Here is a 22060-nt window from a genome sequence, read left to right as displayed (position 1 = left end):
AACCCTTTTTATTGTGTTTACTAGACTTGTGCACATGGACCTAAAACGATTTGGACTCATTTTTGTTTGGTTTTTGGTCCATTCATTTTCAAACAACAGATTTTGTTTCGTGCCTTTTCGGTTCAGGGGAAATTTCATGTCATACACCCTCATTCACACACACGCACATTGCAGATCCGCAGATCTTTCTGCAATTTTCTGGCCTCTTGGAGAACTTCCACAAAAGGGTGGAGCTACAGGGACGGCCTCTCCCCAATCCTCCAATTGGGTGAGGGGGTGTGCGCGAAGGCTCTGCTCTTTTGTGGAAAAGCTCTGGGATGCCTGGATAATGCAGCGGATAGCTGGGGAGAAGAAAGAAGACAGAATACAAAAGACAGAGGAGGAGAAGTACAAGAAGAGGCAAGAGCTACAGAAAAGGAGACAAGGACAAGGAAGCGGTTGGCGTAGAAGGTTGGAAGGTTGGGAGTGAGTGCGATAAGGCATGAGAGTATGTTAGACCATGAGAGAGTGAACAAAAACAATTAAATGTTTTTGTTTGTTTTGTTGGGTTCCCTTTATTTTCTGACATTCGTACAAATTAGTGAAATTTACCAATGTTGTTAAAATTTACATGTATACAAACCAGAATGCAAAAATCTGGTATTTATAGCTTAAAATAAGCAACATGTACAGAATGTGAATCTTTTAATATATATATATGGAAAGAGAAAGTGTGCATTCTGTAGTTGTGTATATATGTGCATATCATTTAAGAGGTTTCACTTTATCTACAAAAGTTAAATGGTTTTCTTTTTTTTTTTTTGTAGCCTCCAAAATCTCAATGCTCAGAAAACTGTCTTCCTGGATACAGAAAAGTCATGGGGTCTAGCATCCATTCCTGCTGCTATGACTGTGTGAGATGCTCAGAGGGAGAAATCTCCAACATAACTGGTATAGTACATATATGTATAGGTAGTAGCGAGTGGTCACATTATAGAATGATATAACATTTTGTCATCTAGTCCCTATCACTGCTATTACCTCTCTGGAAATCCCAATAACCACAAAGCAGATGATATAGGGGTTTCCTTTGTCCTGGTATTTAAAATATAGTTTGGGAGAATGTAGCAGGAGAAAAAGGAAGTGTTTTTGGAGGGACTGAAATCTTTACTCCAATAGGTGGCCAGTAGTTCACCCTTGCAGCTCGAGCTTAATTTGAGTCCAGGGCCATAGGAATGGTGAGGTGAGAGAGGCACTCACTTCGGGCGCCGCTGCGAGGGGCGCACAGCCACCACATCAGCAGCTGCAGCTTGCAGGACTGGTTGGGGAGATCATGGATCTCCCTACCCAGCCCAACATTAAGGTAGAACGTGTGAGTGAGCTACCCGTCGGTATGTATGTCGCTACAGGGAGGCAAGGAGAAATCTGATTGCCATTTGGAATCAAGAAGGAATCTTTTCCCATTGTAAGCACAATTCAAAATTGCTGACATAAAGGTTTTTTTTGCCATCTTTTGGATCAGCAGTGGTTAACAAGGAATAGGAAAAACTTTGAGCTTGATGGAAGTCTTCTCCACCTAAACTTCTATAAACTACTATAAACTTCTATAAGGGGGACAATTGCTCCCCTAGATTATTCCTTGCCCCCCTTTTGCCCCTCCCACCAAATTTGGAGGACCCCTGCTGCAGGACCAATTGGCACACATGGGCACACTGGACAGTTGCTCAAGGACCTCGCGTTCTAGGGGCCCCGTGGTAAATCACATTGCTGCCAGCAATGTGGTTCTCCATGAAGCCCCTATAAAGACAGTAGCATATCTATAGGGGAGGAGGCAAGCTCTTATCCAGCTGGTGGAAGCATACCTAGCTTGAAGCTGGAACAACAGATCGCGGTAAGGTGTGACACTGTTAGCCAGCAGCCATTTGGGCATTTGTCCAGTGTGCCACGTGGCCAGCCTGGGCCTGGTAGGAAGTGTGTGTTTGTGGGGGGGAGGTGCTATTTATCGATAGGTAGGAAAAGAAACTGTAAAGACTTACCTTCCACGCCAGTCCCACTCTTTGGCTGCTCCCACAACGCATCATCCTCAGGCGGCTTCCCGGACTGCTGCTAGATCTTCCCAGGTAGTGAATACACAGTCTGCTCCCGCTACCCTTCGGCCTTGCGGCAAATCAGTACCACAGCGCCACCGTATGGTCAAAACCTGATATCTTATAAACTCGGGTGACCCCTACCCTCAGGAAACACCTAAATCTCTCCCCATTTAAGCCTAGGTTACCCTTGGTTGGTGTATCTATGATTTGCTTGTACGTGCTTACTGAGACTGATTTCTTCGCTCTGACCCGGCTTGTTGACCTTGCTCCTGTTCCTCTGATTTGGCTCCTGGTTTCTGAACGTCTGGTATTGACTCGGCTAGTTGACTTTGCTTCTGGATTTTGCTTTGGCTTATTTCCCTTTCCTGGTTTGACCCGACTATTCTCTAGTAACCAAACAATTCCTAGTTTTACCAACAACTGCATCCCAGCTGCCATAAGTAGCTTCAGGGATGAAATCCAGCATACTTTTGGCCATACAAGAGTGTGGGGACCAGGTCTTCCTCCCCATGCTGCACAATATTTCCAGAGCATGTTACTGAAGATAATTTCCTTGCATATAGGCCAAATAGTTATTTTTTAGCATTTTTACAGAGCAACCATTGTTATGATCCTATTCATTTACTTTAAAGGTTGTCATACCCTTCTGAACATTAATATTTAATCTTTATATATATATATATTAAGTTGACCTGTGGTATTCATGAAAACATTTTATTTTACAGATAGTGAAAACTGCATACAATGCTCCAAGAGTGAATGGCCAAATAGGAATCAAGATCAGTGTATTCCCAAACAATTTGAGTTTCTTTCTTACACTGAAGATGTGATTGCTCTAGTACTGATGTCACTCTCAGCTTTCTTCACCCTGGTCACAGCTTTAATACTGGGAATATTTACTTGCTATCGTTATACCCCAATTGTAAAAGCCAATAATCGGAACCTCAGTTTCGTTCTCTTGGTATCCATCATGTTGAGCTTCCTCTGCGTGTTTCTGTTCCTCGGCCGTCCTGTGGATATAACCTGCATGCTGCGTCAAACTGGTTTTGGAGTCATCTTCTCAGTAGCTGTGTCTTCTGTGTTGGCCAAGACTATCATGGTTTGCATCGCTTTCAGGGCCACAAAGCCAGGCAGTGACTGGAAAAAATGGCTTGATGCTAAACTGTCAAATTCTATAGTTGTGTTATGTTCATCTGTCCAAGTTATTATTAATATTAATTGGTTGGCTATTTCTCCCCCATTTCAGGAGCTGGACATGGACTCTTACCATAGCAAGATTGTTGTTCAGTGTAATGAAGGCTCGGTTGTTGCCTTCTACTGTGTCTTGGGTTATATGGGGCTTCTGGCAGCTCTTAGTTTTATTATAGCTTTTTTAGCCAGGACATTACCAGAAAGTTTTAATGAGGCCAAATACATCACCTTCAGCATGCTGGTGTTCTGCAGCGTTTGGATCGCAATGATCCCGGCCTATGTGAGCACCAAAGGCAAATACATGGTGGCCGTAGAGATTTTTGCCATATTGACCTCCAGCGCTGGACTGTTAGGCTGTATATTTTTGCCAAAATGTTACATTATTTTATTTAGACGAGAAATGAATACAAAAACATACTTGCTTGGAACTAGTAACAGATAATTTATATCTGTATCTGCAGGTGAGGGCTGACACCTTCTGCTTCAGGGTAAAGCCAAGTGACCCCATAGTCCCATTGTGCTGCACCCCCACTAACTCACATATGGAGTTGCACACATACTTATACACACTCACACTAACACACATACACACTTGCATACTTATCTGCCCTTTTTGAAGACTTTTGCACTGGTCCGGAAGCCATTCACCCCTGCCTCCTCAGGCCACCCAACCCCCAATTATGGATCTGATTACTATAACATGCAGTAATAGCCAATAAATTAATAAAAAAGAGTAGACCATTTCAACTCATCCAACTGACCCAAAGAGATGAACCCCCTTATCATTTAAATATTACTAATAAACCAGATTCAGAAACCGAGGAAAATCCTGTCAAAAAACACCGGGGGGATTTTCAAAACTTTATCCTGAGTCCCCAGGACTTTTTCCATTCCCAGGCATTTATTCATATTGTCTCTCAGATCCTTTGGGCTGCTTTTTGACCTCACTATGTCCTCTATTTGACAGTGTCATTCCTTCCCTGGTTATTGCATTTCCCCAAGACCTGTCTCCTCTCTCACAAGATTTCATCCACTTTAACACTTTCATTCCTTTTATGACACTTAACCCTGTTACTCCTTGTGTGTTCTAATTAGTACTTTCTGCTTTTCTCTTTTATTTTAACCTCTTCTACCCCTCTGTGACCACCATTCCCCAATCCCTCTGGCCTTAACTTTCTCCTGAACTCTCTCCTCCATTAAATATTTTCTTTACGTGCTCCTCAGACATTCGGTTTCTTCCAACTGCTTGTCTGCACGTTACCTTTTTCCCTTGCCATTCCAGGTGGCACATGAGAAGAAGGCTCCGCCTACCAGGTAGGGCAGGAAACACTACAAAAAAAGGAGACCTCCCCCTTCCTCCCCAGTGTTGTTTCCTGCCCTACTCAGGTAGCGGTTAGGCTTTAGCTTACCTTCCCTCTTCTTTTTTGTTTTCTTGGAGCCCCGGGGGGGCGTCCTTTCTCTCCGATCCCCGATAGTGATCCCGGTGGATCCAGGGTGATGCGGCAGCCTCGGAGGCTGTAACTCTGCGGTCCTCGCGGTTACTCGAGGCTCAGTCCTCGGTATATGCTGCCCACAGCCCAGGGGGCTCACTGGGAGGTGCATCCCCGGGCTCCGGTTCTCTCCGTCCCGGGGAGGAGGAATCCTCAGCGTGAGGCACGGCAGGAGAGCGCTCCGGAGGCGCTGCGAGCGGGACTCTATAGCCGGCTGTGCCGGTTTCACGGCACCCGTTTTTCATTATTCTCCTCTCTGCATTACTCCCGGCACTGCGTCCGGGGTCACGAGAGGTCAATTGACGGGGAATTTCCGGATGTGACGTTTTCCGGGCCTGGGCGCCTAAATGCCTCTATAAAAACGCCAGAATGGGTAAGATCTTTCCTTGCTCTCGTTCCTGTGTTGTATTATTGCATTTTCTACTCCTTTTTTGTGCCTGCCTGTGCCTGAGGATTGTATATTGCCTTTTTCAAGTAGGTGTTTCCCTCCTGGGTTGAAAGGAGATTTCCATGGCCTATTTCCATTGCTTTCTGTGGTCTCATTTTTGTGTTTTTTCTCCTCAGTTATGTCAGACAAAAATCCAGACATCCCTCCTGAGGCCTCCCCACATAGGAAGTCTGTGGGAAAAACGAAACACAAAGCCTGCTCTTCCTGTAAAAAGACCCTACACGACCCTACGGCCAAAACGTGCAGCTCCTGCTCTCGGCCTAAAGAAGTTTCCGCAACAGAATTTACCTCCTGGTTGAAAGGGGAACTTCAGTCTACCTTTGACTGTTTTCGGGCCATGGCAAGTTCCACTCAGGCGCCGGTGCCTCAGCATCAACTTTACCAGCAGGGTCCACCAAATGTTCTTCCAGATACCCTGGAAGATTATTCGGCTCCTTTTTCGGAATATGACTACCAGTCGAATGACCCCCAGTCTTCGGATAAGGAGGGGGAAATTAAAGAGGAAACCTTTTTCTTCCCAGTCGAAGAAACAGGGAAGATCATCTCTGCAGTCAGGTCTACTTTGAATCTACAGGATGACATACCAGTCTCAAAACCGGATCCTTTTCAGGGTCATTCTAGGAAACCGCAGACCTTTCCAGTTCACGATTCACTTTCAGCAATAATCACGGAGCAGTGGAGATATCCTGACCGGAGATTCTTCACGTCTTCCAGAATCAAAAAGCTGTTCCCTTTTGATGGTAAGAACTCTGATGCCTGGGAAGTTCCGAAAGTGGACACCGCAGTAGCCAAGGCTACGAAGAAAACAGCCATTCCGATGGAGGACGCGTCTCATTTCAAAGACCCCATGGACCGGCGGGCCGAGAATGCCGCCAAGAGGGCTTTTGAAGCAGCAGCGGCGAACTTTCGTCCAACCATTGCAATAGCGTCAACTTCTAGAGCCATTAAGATCTGGCTTCAACAAGCGGTGGAAGACCTGGCAGCTATTCCATGGACTGAGCAGGTCGCAAGAAACCTGTCCGACACCTGCTTAGCAATTGACTTCATCTCCGATGCCTCCATTGAATATGTCCGTGCATCTGCTAAAGCTACGGCACTTTCAGCGGTTTCTAGACGAGCGCTCTGGCTTAAGTCGTGGTCTGCAGATAATGCCTCAAAACACAAGCTGTGCGGCATTCCGTTCCAGGGGAATCACCTCTTCGGCAGCGACCTCGACACGATTCTAGAATCCACCACGGGCGACAAGCACTGGTTACCTCAGAGGAAAGGACCACCTCGTTTCAGGTCTAATTATTATAGAGCTCCAAGAGACAGGGAGTTCTACAGGCCCTCTACCTCCAATCAAGACTACCAGTCCTTTCGGGGTAAACCCTACGCAAGAGGTAGATTCCAGAGAGGAAGAGGCAGAGGCAGGGACGGTAAATCAGGAAGGTTCTGACGCCAGCAGGCTTCAAGTAGGGGGCAGGTTAACCGGTTTCTTTCATGCCTGGGAAGAGATCACCTCAGACCCCTGGGTCCTTCGCATCATCAATCAAGGCTATGCACTGGAGTTTACTCACCTACCTGCCCAGAAATTCCTGCTGTCCATGCCTCCCGCAGATCCTTGGAAAAGAGCGGGATTTTTCTCCACACTCAACAACTTAATTCACGAGAGGGCTCTAGTCCCGGTGCCTCATCTAGAAATAGGAGAGGGAACCTATTCCCACGTCTTTGTCTTACCAAAACCATCCGGGAAATTCAGGTTAATAATCAACCTACAGTTGGTAAATGCCTGTATAAAATACAACAGGTTTCGGATGGAATCCCTGAAGTCCGCCACGGAGATTATTTCATCGGGGGACTTCATGGTCACTATAGACCTACGGGATGCCTATCTACATGTCCTCATCAGGGAAGACCACCAAAGATTCCTCCGTCTGGCCGTTACACTGCCTCAAGGTGTTCGTCATCTTCAGTTTCGGGCCCTTCCGTTTGGAATTGCTTCAGCACCACGGATCTTCACGAAACTCATGTCAGTGGTCGTGGCCTTCCTGAGGCAAAGAGGCATCAAAGTGGTCCCATACCTGGACGATTGGCTCCTAATTGCAGCCTCGGCATCATTGCTCCAATCACATCTAGAGTTTTCCCTCAGGACTCTCCACAACCTGGGATGGTTGGTGAACTCTCTAAAGTCAAAGTTACTTCCAAACAGACGTCGGACCTTTCTGGGAATGATCCTCGATTCAGAAGTACAGAAGACGTTTCTCCCGCAGGACAAAATCCTAAGATTACGGGAATTCACACATGCGGTCCTACAGAGCAAATCAGTGTCCCTCAGATCCGTCATGTCTTTGCTCGGTCTAATGACCTCCTCCATCTCGGCGGTTCCCTGGGCACTGGCTCACGCAAGACCTCTTCAACACTTTTTACTGGATCACTGGGATCGCTCCAGGACGTCCCTATGCAAGAAGGTCCGGCTTTCTCCCTTCGTTCGGGAGTCACTCCGTTGGTGGCTGTCAGCCAAGAAGCTTTCACAGGGACTCCCTTGGCAGACGAGAGATTGGGTGGTAATCTCCACCGACGCCAGTTTGACAGGCTGGGGTGCTGTCATGGGAAGCCATATTACCCAGGGAACCTGGTCTCCTCAAGAATCAAGCCTGCACATCAATCTTCTAGAACTGCTGGCGGTCTGGAGGGCTCTAAGGTTCTGGTCTCCAATCCTGCGGCACAAGTCCATCAGGATCCTTTCGGACAACGTCACCGTGGTGGCCTACCTTTCCAAGCAGGGTGGCACCAGAAGCAGACGCCTGCAGACCCTGACGGCTCAGATCTGCCGATGGGCGGAGTTCAGTCTCTGTACTCTCTCCGCGGTCCATATCAAGGGTTCACTGAATCAGGAGGCGGATTACCTCAGCAGGAACTCAGTACCTCCGGGAGAATGGTCCTTAAGCAAAAGGGTCTTCGCCTTCATCACAAGGAAATGGGGTACTCCCCAGATAGACCTGATGGCCACGCATCTGAACACTCAGGTAAAGGAGTTTTTCTCTCTTTCACCAGTCGGCCGTCCCCGAGGCCTGGAAGCACTCTCGCAGACCTGGGATTTCGATCTCGCATACGTTTTTCCTCCGCTTCCCCTTATCTCCAGAGTGCTCCGGAAAATTCGGGAAAACCCTCAAAAAGTCATCCTGGTTGTTCCTTTCTGGCCTCGAAGAATTTGGTTTTCGGACCTTGTCCATAGACAAACCCATGCTTCTTCCTCAGGTCAAGGATCTTCTCGTTCAAGGTCCTGTTCTCCACCCAGATCCCTCCCGATTCAACCTCTCCGCATGGCTTCTGAAAGGGAGATCCTGACTTCTAAAGGATTAGCTGCACCAGTGGTGAGCACCATTCTCTCCAGCCGCAAAAAATTCTACGACCGCCAAGTACCAGAAGGTTTGGGAAACATTCATCGCCTGGTGCAATGTGCACGAAGTATCCTCTCCATCTATCTGTGAGGTGCTGTGCTTTTTTCAAGATGGCTTTGATAAAGGATTCCAACCTGCTACTATCAAGGTCCAGATCTCAGCTCTCAGCAACTTCTTGGACTTCAATCTGGCTTCCCATCCTTGGATCTCCAGATTTTCTAAGGGAATGTGTAGACTTCGCCCTAGGCTCTGTCCGTCGGTCCCGCCTTGGGACCTTAACCTGGTGTTGCACCAACTCACCACGTCTCCCTTCGAGCCTCTAGAGGATGCCTCTCTAAAGCTGCTCACCTACAAGGTTGTCCTCCTAGTAGCCCTCACTTCTGCTAGGAGGGTGAGCGAGCTCCAGGCTCTCTCCAGAGTAGAACCTTTTCTCAGGATTCTGCCAGACTGCATTATCCTTCGTTTGCCACCGGAGTTTCTCCCTAAAGTAGTCTCTCCTTTCCATTCGGATCAGGAGATCGTCCTGCCTACTCTCTGTCCGGATCCCAAGAATCCCAAAGAACTGGAACTCCACTCGCTAGACCTGCGGAGATGTCTCCTGTCCTATCTCTCACGTACGTCTGCCTGGAAGAAATCCGATTCTCTCTTTCTGTCCTTTGCGGGGACCCGCAAGGGCAGGTCAGTATCCAGGGCTTCCATGAGCCGCTGGCTCAAAGACGCAATCACTTTATGTTACGTCTCCGCGGGAAGAGTACCTCCCTCCGGCCTGAAGGCTCACTCGACCAGATCCGTCTCGAATTCCTGGGCTGAACTCTCCGGGGTGTCTCCGTCTCTCATTTGTAAGGCAGCGACCTGGAGGTCGATTCATACGTTCGTAAGGCACTACAGGCTGAATCTTCACCTCTCAGACGAGTCTCAATTTGGTCGTCGTGTCCTACAGACTGGAATCCTTCCCCCCTTATCTTGCTAATTCTTCTCATGTGCCACCTGGAATGGCAAGGGAAAGAAAGAATTCTTACCTGGGAATTCCTTTTCCTTGTCCATTTCCAAGGTGGCACACTTTTTCTCCCACCCATTAAATTTTCTTTGGTTTTTATTTGTCTGAGTCTTTCTTTTTAACCACACTGGGGAGGAAGGGGGAGGTCTCCTTTTTTTGTAGTGTTTCCTGCCCTACCTGGTAGGCGGAGCCTTCTTCTCATGTGCCACCTTGGAAATGGACAAGGAAAAGGAATTCCCAGGTAAGAATTCTTTCTTTCTTCCACTCAACCATAATTGCTTTTTAAAACATTCCTTTCCAGTCCACGTGTTCTTATGTATGCTTATTGAATCCCATATCCTCAGTCCTCTCCTAATCAGCTTATATTTTCACAAAACCAACAACGATTGATTAAATTGATAGACATGTATAGATATCAATCTCATATCTATAAAATGTTAATGGTATCCATTAATTATGGATTACTACTATGTTGCTCAATTTCAGATAAGACCCGAGTCAAGTTGTTAACAAGTTGGCAGTGGTCCTTTTTCTGGAAAAACTAGAACCCCTGTTTGTAACATTGCAGCTGAGTTGTCCTTCATTGAGTTGGCCTCTTCAGTGGGGTACAGTTGGTATCCCTCTAGGTACAAGAGAGCAAGGAGGTTCATGTCTAGAATCACCTTTACACTTAGAGTGAACCCCAAGAGATCCCCCGAAGGGTAAAATGCCATAACAAAAAGAATCTGACCAAGAACAGACAGCCATTTCATAGTCTGCCTTACTGTGCACCCTCACTTTAGAGCAGTGGTTCTCAACCCGTGTATCCTCAGGACCCACATTTCTCTTTGGTCATTAAGTCGGGACCCAAAAATAATTTCATTTCCGAAACATTATATTTTATTCCATAAAACAACTTGTTCAGTATTCCATATATATATATATATATATATATATATATATATATATATATATATATATATATATATATATGCATTTTTTAAACAGTAAACAAACCGTAAACAGCGCTAGTGAAAATTAATGGGTGTGGGGGGGGCAGGGGTTGTGGTGTCTGGGTAACTGGGGCTGTGGTTGGGGGACAGGTGTTGTGGTGTGGGGATAACTGGGGCTGTGTGGGGGTAACTGGGGCTGAGATGGTGCATAGGGGCTGTGGTGGGGAGTAGGGGACAGGGAGTGTGTTGGGAGGCAGGGACTGTGATGGTGGTAACTGGGGCCATAGTGGGGGTAATAGGGGATTTGATGGGGTAACAGGGGGTGTCTCCTAGTGGGGGACAGAGGCAATAAGGACAGCAGAGCAGAATATATATATATATATATATATATATACATAATTAGTACACTAAAAAAATTATGAAATTATGTACTTACCTCAGAAAAGATGAGGGAGTGGAAAGGCTGTCCGCGGGCTGCACCTGGAAGAGGGGAGGAGCAATCAGAGAAAAACTTTATTCAGCACCACTAGGAGCAGACAGCGACCGCAAAGCAATCAAGCAACTGTAGAATTTTCCTGGTATGCCTACAGTCCGGCCACCCTTGAGTTGAGAACCACTGCTTTAGAGTATTTCAAATTTATGCTCTCTAGTGCCATTACAGAGAAATTAAATCTCCATCTATATATCAGTCTGGTCCCACTCAAAAGGGCAGTCTCATGAAAATTTCCTCTGCACGAGAGAACCAACAACCCCAAACATACATTTCAGCCCTCATTAGTTCCATCAGTGGGGTATCCCTCTACGCACAATAGAGCAAGCCGGTCCACATCTGGACTCAACTTCACACTTGGGGTAAAATCCAAGAGATCCCAGAAGGGTGAATGCCACATAAAAAAGATGCTTCCCAAGAACAGACAGCCACTTCATAGTCTGCCTTACTGTGCGTGAGAGCTTCTCAAATTTTTGCTATTTTGTGCAATTACAGAAAAAAAATCTGCATCTACATATCAGTCTGGTCCCACCCAAAATAGCAGTCCAGATGCTAAATAAAAGGCAAATTTCCTCTGCATAAGGAAGGCAACAACCCCAGTTGGTTTAGCACACAGCAATATTGTGATTATATTTATATATAATCACAATATATATAACTTCTTTCCATTCCACTTTTCATGTGCAAAGCAGAGGTTTAATGTAACAGAGTTTAACCAAGTTCCATTATTAAATTAATAAAGGAGCATGACTTGTACAAGCCCATCAAAACCACACCATTACATCTATTCAGTTAACTGTGAGTCCATGCATATTTGTTAAAAAGGAGGTAGACAAATGTGCGATTTGCAAATTCTCTAAAACCACCTCACAGGTTAAGGTTAATGCAAGTTGAAAAAATAAAGCAACTCACATTTATCAACCTGAGTAGCTTCCGAGTTGCAAATGTTAGTTCGAACCACATATGTTTGAAATTTACTACGTATAGACTACGTTGCTACACGTTGCTGGATAATAGACACAAAAATCCTATATATGTGTATTTTGGATGCAATCAAAATGATGTTGAAGACTCCTGGGAGAAAATGAATTACCATTTTATATATTATGGTCCGGAGCTGGAGCTTTTCCTGAAGGAAAGAGACTTTTCTCTACATATATTACTTTAATTTGCATTTTTTGTTGCACATTGTCACGGAGCTGGCTAGTCCTACCGACTACCTCCGCTGACTTGTGCTCCCTTAGCCTGGGACAACACACTTTCCCCGGTTCCTCAGTCACTAGCCGAGACTCAGTGTGGGGTAAAACCAAACGAAGACTGATTTATTTTAGACACACAAGACTGGATATATCCAGCAAAACACACATTAACATAAAACAAGATATTGGGACACAAACCGCCCCCTTAATTTGCCTCCCAGAGACAACAGGGGCAGTAATGGGATTAACAATACAATGGGGTCCCAACCGCCACTATCTATTACTTGCTGAAATCAGTTCCAGCAGTTGGCAGGGGTAAATGTCTGTAGTGGTGGACTTAAACAACACATTAGTACACCATGGGGTGGGGGGTCTGATATTAAACTAAAACTCCCTGGTTGCAGATCCTGGCTGTCTGCCGGAGATAATCCCCTCAGCCAGTGATGAGATGATACTGCTGCGGGTGGCCACAGAAGGGCCCATAGTCAATAGGGAGGAGGCTGGCAGTCAGGCCTCTCCAGTGGTCCCAGTGATGTAGGCTTCCGTCACACGCATATTACTAGATTTTTTGATCACACAAAAAACAGGAAGAAAAGCTGTCAGAAACAGTGGCATTATATCGCATTGAGCTTTAAAATGCATGCCAATGCTCTGAGTATTCTAGGGTGTAATCATTTTAAATTAGTTTTATTCATTGCACCAGAGAATTTTGTAGAATGTAGATTATTATTGGGCAAATTGATTGGGCAAATATATAATACCCTGACTAAAACACTGAGACACTGAGATGATTGAGCTGAGTGCTATGTATGTGTACTACACATTCTTACAAAGTATGATACTCTCTTCTAATGGATGGCCTCTGGAGGGATAGCATTTCCTTCAAGCTCATCATTTTTCTTGTTGAGAGTCAAATGACTTGTATTCCACTACAAGTAGAAACATCAGATGGTATGAATGCCCACACACACATAATGCAAACCAAAAATTCTCAAAACCTGTTGGTGGACACAATGGCATCCCTGGTTTGGGCCCACGGGTACTTGGATTTGTTGTTACTGAGTAGAAAGTACATGATGTAAGGACATCACTCCTATATCTAGCACCTCTATAATGTAAGCTCTGCCATAACTTGTAGAGAAACAGGAACCTCTCCCCTTGCTCACCCATCTCTTCTTGCCTAATCCTCCACAATACTACATTGCCACACACCCCAGCAAGATCATTGTGTGGGCTATGCCCTCAACAACGAGAGGGTCCAGATGGAGGATGTTCTATTAAGTACACCCATAAGCGCACTCCCTTCGCTGATCCCATGGAGCACATTCTTTTATCTTAGCAAACACAAACAGGTGATATAGACCTGGTGCCAAATTTAATCTTACAACTTTTCCATCCTCAATGAGCACAATCCCCTGTACACGTGGGGCCTGCACGGCTTCTTTGGACAAATGTGAGAGGTCCTCTCCCCTGTACTCATCCCCAGAGTCCCTTTGTCCCTCATTCACTAAGCCATACCTCTCCTTTATTTAATCCCTGCAGTTCAGTTATAGATCAAATAAACACATGTCAACAGCACGTGCATGTATAGATCAACTGAATAAGACATAAAAACTCTGTATTTGCAGGTATACACAAATAATGTATGGAAACATAGCATAGCAGGCATAGATCAACAGAACACACAAACCCAGAATTGCAGTTATAGATTAACTGGAAATCACATGTAAACCCAGCATTGAGGGTATAGATCAAATGAACAATACATGAAAACAGCTTTGCAGATATCCATCAACTAAATAAGACAAACAAGCCCCGTATTTGCAGGTATACATAAATAATGAATGGAAACATAGCATAGCAGATATAGATCAACAGAATAACACAAAAAACAGCTTTACAGGTATAGATCAATTGGAATTCACACAAAATCTCCGCATTAAAGGTATATATAAAACTCCCTAAATTTCAGGCATAGATCACAGGTCGCACAACCCCAAGGTCAGCCCTGGTGTCCATACAGGCCACATAGAACCTGACCAGCACGTAGATAACACACATAGGATTTGCAAGCGTTGTCCCCAAACAGCCCACCCTGTGCCATCTTTGTCCCATAAACACGCTACCTGTGCCACCTTTTATCCCATAAATACTGTGCGATCTTTGCCTTTCCAAAAATTATTATTACATCTATAATACACACAGAGGCTTTTACAGTCACTCACTAATTCACACAATCATTAATTCTTTCACTCTTTCACACAATTTAGTAACACATATTTACTAATGCATAGCCCCTCTCCCCCTCCTTCTTACTATCTACCCCCTCTCCCCCTCCTTCTTACTATCTACCCCCCATCCTTTTTACTATATACCCCCTCCTCCTTCTCTACCCTCTCCCTCTCCCAACTTTGTAGTTCATTTACCTTCAGACGTCCTGTGGTGGGAGCGCGAGGCTTCTGTCTTCAGTGTCTTTGTCGCGGTGCATGCAGCTTCACTGCTCAGGATGAAACACTGGCACGGCGATGAAGACAATGAGCGACTTCTTGGCGCCCCTCTCTCTATCCCGCCTCTAGCGCTTCCTCCAGGCTGCAAAAAACCCCCCAACAAACCGGTGTTTCAATTGGGGGGCACATGGGGGGCACAACATGGCCCCCTCTGGCCCCCTCTGGCCCCCCCGCCGACGCCACTGACCAGACTCCCATGAACTAGCAGCTAGGGGGTTCTCCATGGCAGGAAACACTTCATATGCCTGTCCGGGACCTAACCGCAAATTCATGGAACTGTACGGTGACAAGGAACCGCAGCGATACTCGTTAAGAGTGTGTCGCTACGGATATTCATTGTCTCACCACGTTGCTCTTTTGGGGTTATACTGTGCTCGTAGTGGGCAACACTCGGAGGTTGTTAGGAGGTGGTTAGGGAGGGGTAACTTACTGTCACATAACAGGAGGTAGAAAACTCACTCTTAGTATGGGAGGGAAAATGGTCCGGAGCTTTTTTTCAGGATATGGACCCCTTATTTCCAGGGAAGTATACTCTAAAAGCTACAGTATACAAACACATTTTAGACAGTTGTATGCTTCCAGCTTTGTGGGACGAGTTTGGGGAAGACCCTTTACTGTTCCAGCACAACTGCCCCCCAAGACATGGTTTAACAAGTCTGACGAGTCTCGAGTGGCCGCAGAGAGCTCTGACCTTAACCCCATCTAACATCGTTGGGATAACCTGAGATGCAGCTTCTCATCTAACATCAGTGTCTGACCTCACGTATGCCCTTTTAGCTGAATTGGCAGAAATTCCCACAGAAACACCCCAAAATCTGGAATGGGATATCCAACAAGCTCATATAGGTGTGATGGACATACAGCCTAAACTCTTTATTTTTGCAATACAAGCGTTGGAGAGAATAATCATTAAACCAAAGTTAAAAAAAAAAAAATAATTCAAAATGATTATTGTTATTCTAACTTCTGACATTATTATTACTCTCCAATACTCCACAATAAATTCTCAATGCTGTATTTAAAGAACATGATGAAACCGCTCTCCCAAACCACAGATGTGTCGAGCTAAATTCAGGTTCCATTGAAGTGCATTAAACTGCGATGTATAAAAGCAGGAGCATTCGCTAAGATTCAATCCACTGATCTAAATATGCAGCAGCTGTCTGTGCCGGATGTCATACCGTATCCTTCTGGAACCCATGGAGACCATTTGATTTACTGCATAACATTGATATGTATTATTTTATGTAGAAGGACGGCACTCCATCCCATTAAAGCAATATGGTGTGTTTTACTCCTGTTTCTGACACCAGTGACGTCTCAGATCCAGACTTCTTCTCCGGCCTGTGATCTGAGAATTAGAAAATGCATTGAGGATTACGAATATTTTCAAGATGGAGATGTTATAATCGGAGGGGTGCTTTCTGTCAATCACGCTTTGAATGAGTATGTAGAAGAATATGGAATTAAGCATCTGATGATGTGTATGCGGTAAGTTTCTCTCCTGTTGTCTTATTCTTTCCCTTTAGTCCTTCATGTATTTTTTGACACTTTCTTCAGGATTCTATCTGCTCTCTGGAAGCCCCAGGTAAATCATTCCTGATATATTTCTCTTATGCGTCTCTTTATCTTACCCTCCACTTGATCCTTGCACAAAAATTGCTCAGCAATCCTTCTCGCCATCTCCTATGTCCCGAACACTTTAACGCGCTATATGACTCTGTGAATACAATCTAACATTTGGTTTTTTTATTAAATACATTGTTCCCATTGTTGTCAAAGCAGCAAACCTGTACTTTAGTACTTTAGTATCAGTACTAAACCTGATACCAGAATTGGCCAGATTTCAAGAAGTAATAGACAGGCAATGTTCCTGCACTGGTTTTAAGTAGACTTGGGCACCGAGTGAATGAGTGAGCGAATAAATGATGGTGTGAATGAAAGTGTGAATTAGTGAGTGACTGTAAAAGTGTGTGTATCATAGATGTATAATTCATTTGTGGAAAGGTAAAGATGGCACAGGCAGGGTGTTTATGGGTTATGGGTCAAAGATGGCACAGGCGGCATGTTTATGGGACAAAGCTGGGCTGTTTAACCCCTTCATGACAATGGCTGATTTTACTTTTTGTACCCTTCATGACAATGGCCGTTTTAACATTTCTGCGCTGCTTGTGTTTAGCTGTAATTTTCTTCTTTCCCGTTAAAGGTACCCACACAAGTTATATATTGGTTTTTTTCAGGATTTAGATGACATTGTTTTGATTGTATCATATTATTTACTATTAAAAAAGTATAAAATATGGTGAAAAATTTAGAAACTAACTTTTAACTTTTAGTTGAAAAATCTTTTACTCATCTATAAAAGGTAATGAAAAAACCTGCTAAATAGATTCTACTATTCGTCCTGAGTTTAGAAATACCCAATGTTTTTATGTTTTTTTGCTTTTTTCTGCATGTTATGGGGCAATAAGTACAGGTCGTGTTTTGCTATTTCAAAACCATTTTTTCCAAATCTGGTAATTCTTCCCCCCCATGTGCCACTTCGGGTATCTTTGGAGCCGGCCAATGCAATTTACTCCATCAAATCAAATATTTTTAAAAACTAGACACCTCAAGGTATTTCAAATGCTGGTATTTTAACTCTTTGCCTGCTCTAATTCTACCACCAGTCTTTGTCAAACCTTGTGGTAGTAATTTTTTTGCATTTTTTTTCACACACATTTTACTTCAGGTATGAATTAACAGGTTCTGGTATATGTCACTATCATAAAACACCCCAGTATGTACAGCGATACCCCACATGAATGGTTTTCCCTGGCTGTTTGGGGGAAAAAGGGCCACATTTGAGGCATGCGCATTTTTCAATGTTGAACTATTCGGGGATATAATCTTTAATTATGGGGAAACAGCTTATTGATCCAAGGAGAAATCTGACTGCCATTTTGGGGTCAAGAAGGAATTTTTTTCCCTGGTTAGTGCAAAATTGGAAAGAGCGAAGCCGGGGTTTTTTGCCTTCTTTTGGATCAAACAGCAACAAATTAACAGATATAGGAAAGGCTGAACTTGATGGACGCATGTCTTTTTTCAGCCTATGTAACTATGTAACTTTGGTATTTGGTACATCTTTGAGCCGGGCCATATCAGTATGCCCTATAAAACCATATATTTTTGAAAACTAGACAACCCAGAATATTTCAAATGCTGGTATTTTAACTCTTTGCATGCACACATTTTACCACCAGTATTTTTTCAAAGTTTACAGTAGTATTTTTTGTGTATATTTTTCCCCACACACCTGCTTTACGTATTAAATTACAGCTCCTGGTATATGTCGCTGCCACGCGACACCCCAATATGTGTTCAGCAACGTCTCCTGATACCCCACATGCATGGGTTTGTCAGTTTTTTGGGAACTAAAAGGCCACATTTGGGACGTTAATTGGGACATTGTTAAACCCGGCCAATTTAAATTACCCCATCAAATCATACATTTTTTGAAAGTAGACACCCCATGGGCACTTAATATGCCAGAATTTTAACTCTTTCCATGCGAGAATTGTTTTAAGCTAATGTGCTAATTTTAGCACTTGCTCACAAATTTTTTTAATAAATATATATTAATATTTTTTGCCTTTTTTATTTTTCTTACATTTTTTGGAACTTGAAGGTTCCCCTGATGGGGACACCAGTGGGAAATTATTGCTACATTTTACAGTTTTTTTTTTTAAATCACACTGTGATTAGAAAGCTGGACTCCATTGACTTGTTTAGTTGAATGTAGCACCAGGGAGCTTGTCTGACATCAACCAATGAGGAGCAGCATTTGTTGATACAAGAGGAGGTTCCTGCTGATGACCAATAGATAGAGTTGCTCTTACGGACCTTTAAACTCCTGGCACCAATGCTTCTCCGTATTTTTAACACGTTAACCCCATATTAACCCCTGCTAAAAACATACACGAATAATCGCCCGAAAGGAGCAAGGAAGCGGGCGTATATTCAGGGCCGGCCCTACAATGGAGCCGACTGGGGCAATTGCCCCAGGCGGCACTTTAGAAGGGGCGGCACTTTGCCGCCCCAAGCGTTTTTTTTTTGTTTTTTTTTGAAGTGGAGGAGAGAGAGAGAGGGGCGCCGAGTGGTTTTCGCTTACCCGCTCGGCGCCCCTCTCTCTCTCTCCTCTGCGGCGAGTCTCCCTATTCGGTCCCGGTGCCGGCTTGTAATGCAGAGCGCCGGAAGTGACGTGAATTTCCGGCGCTCAGCATTACAAGCCGGCACCGTGGCAGAGCAGGGAGACTCGCCGCAGGACTGTTTAAAGGTAAGTACCAGGGGGGGGTATAGATAATGGCGTCGGCGAAGTTTAAAATGCCGCCCCCCCCGGCGTCGGCGGGGGGGGGCGGCATTTTAAACTTCGCCCCAGGCGGCGTTAAGTCTTCGGCCGGCCCTGCGTATATTCATGGAATATGACGGGTTTTTTACATGAAGACAAACATGAAGACTTGGCTCGTGTCCAAGTCTAATAATAATAGTAATACATAGACTGTCCTGGCTCACATACACTTGTACATAGCCATCCAAACTCACATACACATGTACATAGACGTCCAGGCTCACATACACATACATACAAACATACATATCCCATTCATAGCGCTAAAACACACCACTAACCCTGCTTCATTGATTAGACTCCAGGTTTGACAATTGGTTGATTCCAGGGGAGGACCCTGCAGGCGACCAATAGACTCACTCGCGCAGCCTTTTTAACTCCTGACGGCGAACCTACGAAATTCCGCAATGCTGCGAACAGGGCCGGCCGAAGACTTAACGCCACCTGGGGCGAAGTTTAAAATGCTGCCCCCCCCCGCCGACGCGGGGGGGGTATTAATTTTAAACTTCGCTGACGCCATTATTCTCCACCCCCCGCCGGTACTTACCTTTAAAGAGTCCTGCCGGCAAGTTTCCCTGCTCTGCCACGGTGCCGGTTTGTAATGCTGAGCGCCGGAAATTGACGCCACTTCCGGCGCTCATCATTACAAGCCGGCACCGAGACTGAACAGGGAGACTCGCCGCAGAGGAGAGAGAGAGGGGCGCCGAGCGGGTAAGCGAAAACTACTCGGCGCCCCTCTCTCTCTCCTCCGCTTCAAAACAAACAACCAAAAAAAACGCTTCTAAAGTGCCGCCTGGGGCAATTGCCCCAGTCGGCTCCATTGTAGGGCCGGCCCTGGCTGCGAAGATAAGGTAGGCTAGATGGGGAAGGGACCAGGGAGATTAGTAGCCGAAGACTAACACGAAGATTCTTTGTGTTGTGTGTCTTCGTCTTCGTGTACGTTTTACCGCCACTATATTCTATCATACGTTTATTCGGAACGAACACGAAAACGCACTCTTCGTGTTCGTTTTCATGTTCGCCCGAAGATGAATGCACAAGTCTAGTTGCCACACGGGACGGTATTTCACCAGCACAGCCGGCATTTAGAGCATCCTGCCGGACTTGGTATTTTAAAAATACTGGTATTTTTTGCAGGGGCAGACCGGCAGGGTGATTGGCAGGAGGGGGAGCGCCCATAGCAGCGCTATGTCTATGTGCCAGTGCCGCTTTGTGGCTGAGGCTGATCGTTGAGGCTGATCATGACATCACTTCCCCCAGTGGCGCTCTGGAGTCTGGCAGCATCCGCAGACCGGCCGGCCTGTATAAGCTCGCTGCCCGTGGAGGAAAAAGCCTTATGTCCTTACTCCTGCCTGCATACATAGGAGCTGTTTAAATGTTTGCATTTGCACTATTTGTTGTCAGATGTATTTGTATTTAGTTTTTGTTCAATAAATAAGTGTTACTTATAATTGTGATTTTATTCTTTGAATGTTTTTGTTTGTGTGATTTAGGAAAATTTCCTCTGCATCCTCTGTATCTCTTATATCACTTCCTGTGATGTCACGCATATGTAATACATTTTTTTATTAAGAAAGGTGGCAACCCTAGATCTACTGAAGATGTTCTGCCTAATGCCATCACCCAGAATAACACAGGAGAATTTGACATTTATTTTATATGAGTTTTTACATGTTGTGACAGAAAGGCCGGTACAGTAGGGGATGGGGCTAATTTTGTGTGCCCTTACGTATAAAATGAAAGCCCCAGGCAAAGAGAAGCACACTAAAAAAAACACTATAGGAATGTGATTTATAAATTGTGTAAGGGGTCCCTGGGGTGGAGTATCCAGAAGAGCAGGGTGGGCTGGTACTCCAGCAGTTTTTAAAATCCAGACCAGGATTTACAAGTGACCAAGTACAGCTCACCTGGTCTAATCAGGAGGGTTTAAAAAGCCCAGCTTGGTGCAATTCAGTCTCTCTTCTTATTTCCAGCCAAGAGAGCTGCTGGACAAAAAGCCTTGCTGGATTTATTTTGTTTGTTTGGAGTGTTTTGAGAGGAAACAGAATCCTATAATTAGTTAGTGCTCAGATAAGCAAGGGTTTATTTTTGTTTATATTGTATTTTTGTTTAACCCCTTCAAGACCGGGACGTACCAGGTACTTCCGGGTTAAAGGTCACCGGCAGACCGGGACGTACCAGGTACGTCATCGATGATACGCGATCCAGCGTCGCTTTGAACGCTGGGATCGCGAGGGGTGGCTGCTACTGACCGCTGGGTGTACCCAGCGATCCGTAGCAGCCACTCCCCCTCAATTCCGTGCACGTGATCGCTTTGCAGCGAATCACCAGCACGGAATTTAAATATTTAAAAAAAAACTGCGGTCTTCAAGGGAAGACACAGTTTGCCAACGCCGGTCCGGAAGGGGTGGGGGGGGTTAAGACAAGTGATTCTGAAAGATCTCTGACTGATTCCTTGTACTTTAAAGGACAGTCAGTTACAATGTATCTCTTTATATTACTTTTGTAGACCTCAGCCAAATTATTACAAAAATCTTCTGACCTTTCTCTTTACCATTGGGGAAGTTAACAAAGAAATTGAATCTGTACTTAATTTTTCTGTGGGATATCATATATTTGATTCATGCTCTGATGAAAAAAAGGCTCTAAAAAGCGTTCTGCAGATATTATCGGGGCCGGGAAAGACCGTCCCTAATTACTCCTGTACTGAACAAGGAAAAGTGGCTGGATTTATCGGGGATCATCATTCCAGTCCAACATTGGCCATAGCCCAGATACTGAAGCTTTATGGGTACGCACAGGTGAGCAAAACTATTTTGTTTTTTAAATAAATATAAATGACCTGACACAAAGTTATTGCAGTATTTGTTTAAAGAAATACTCCAGCCATTGTTTGTATTAATGCATCCAGAAACACAGAATTTGACAATAGATAAGACCCCTTTAGCCCATCCTTATTGCCAGGGC

General features: G+C 44.9%; 1 long non-coding RNA gene across 1 annotated transcript; it reads left to right on the top strand.

Annotated features, from left to right (window-relative positions):
• Positions 1-829: 829 nt before the first annotated feature.
• On the top strand, positions 830-21876 carry LOC128462419 (uncharacterized). Its single transcript, XR_008346350.1, has 3 exons — positions 830-930; positions 16037-16197; positions 21757-21876. It is a non-coding gene; the product is annotated as an uncharacterized LOC128462419 (long non-coding RNA).
• Positions 21877-22060: the final 184 nt, after the last annotated feature.

Source organism: Spea bombifrons, chromosome 1 (assembly GCF_027358695.1).
Source record: "Spea bombifrons isolate aSpeBom1 chromosome 1, aSpeBom1.2.pri, whole genome shotgun sequence".
Classification (NCBI taxonomy): domain Eukaryota; kingdom Metazoa; phylum Chordata; class Amphibia; order Anura; family Pelobatidae; genus Spea; species Spea bombifrons.
This window is presented reverse-complemented; position numbering and strand designations above follow the sequence as displayed.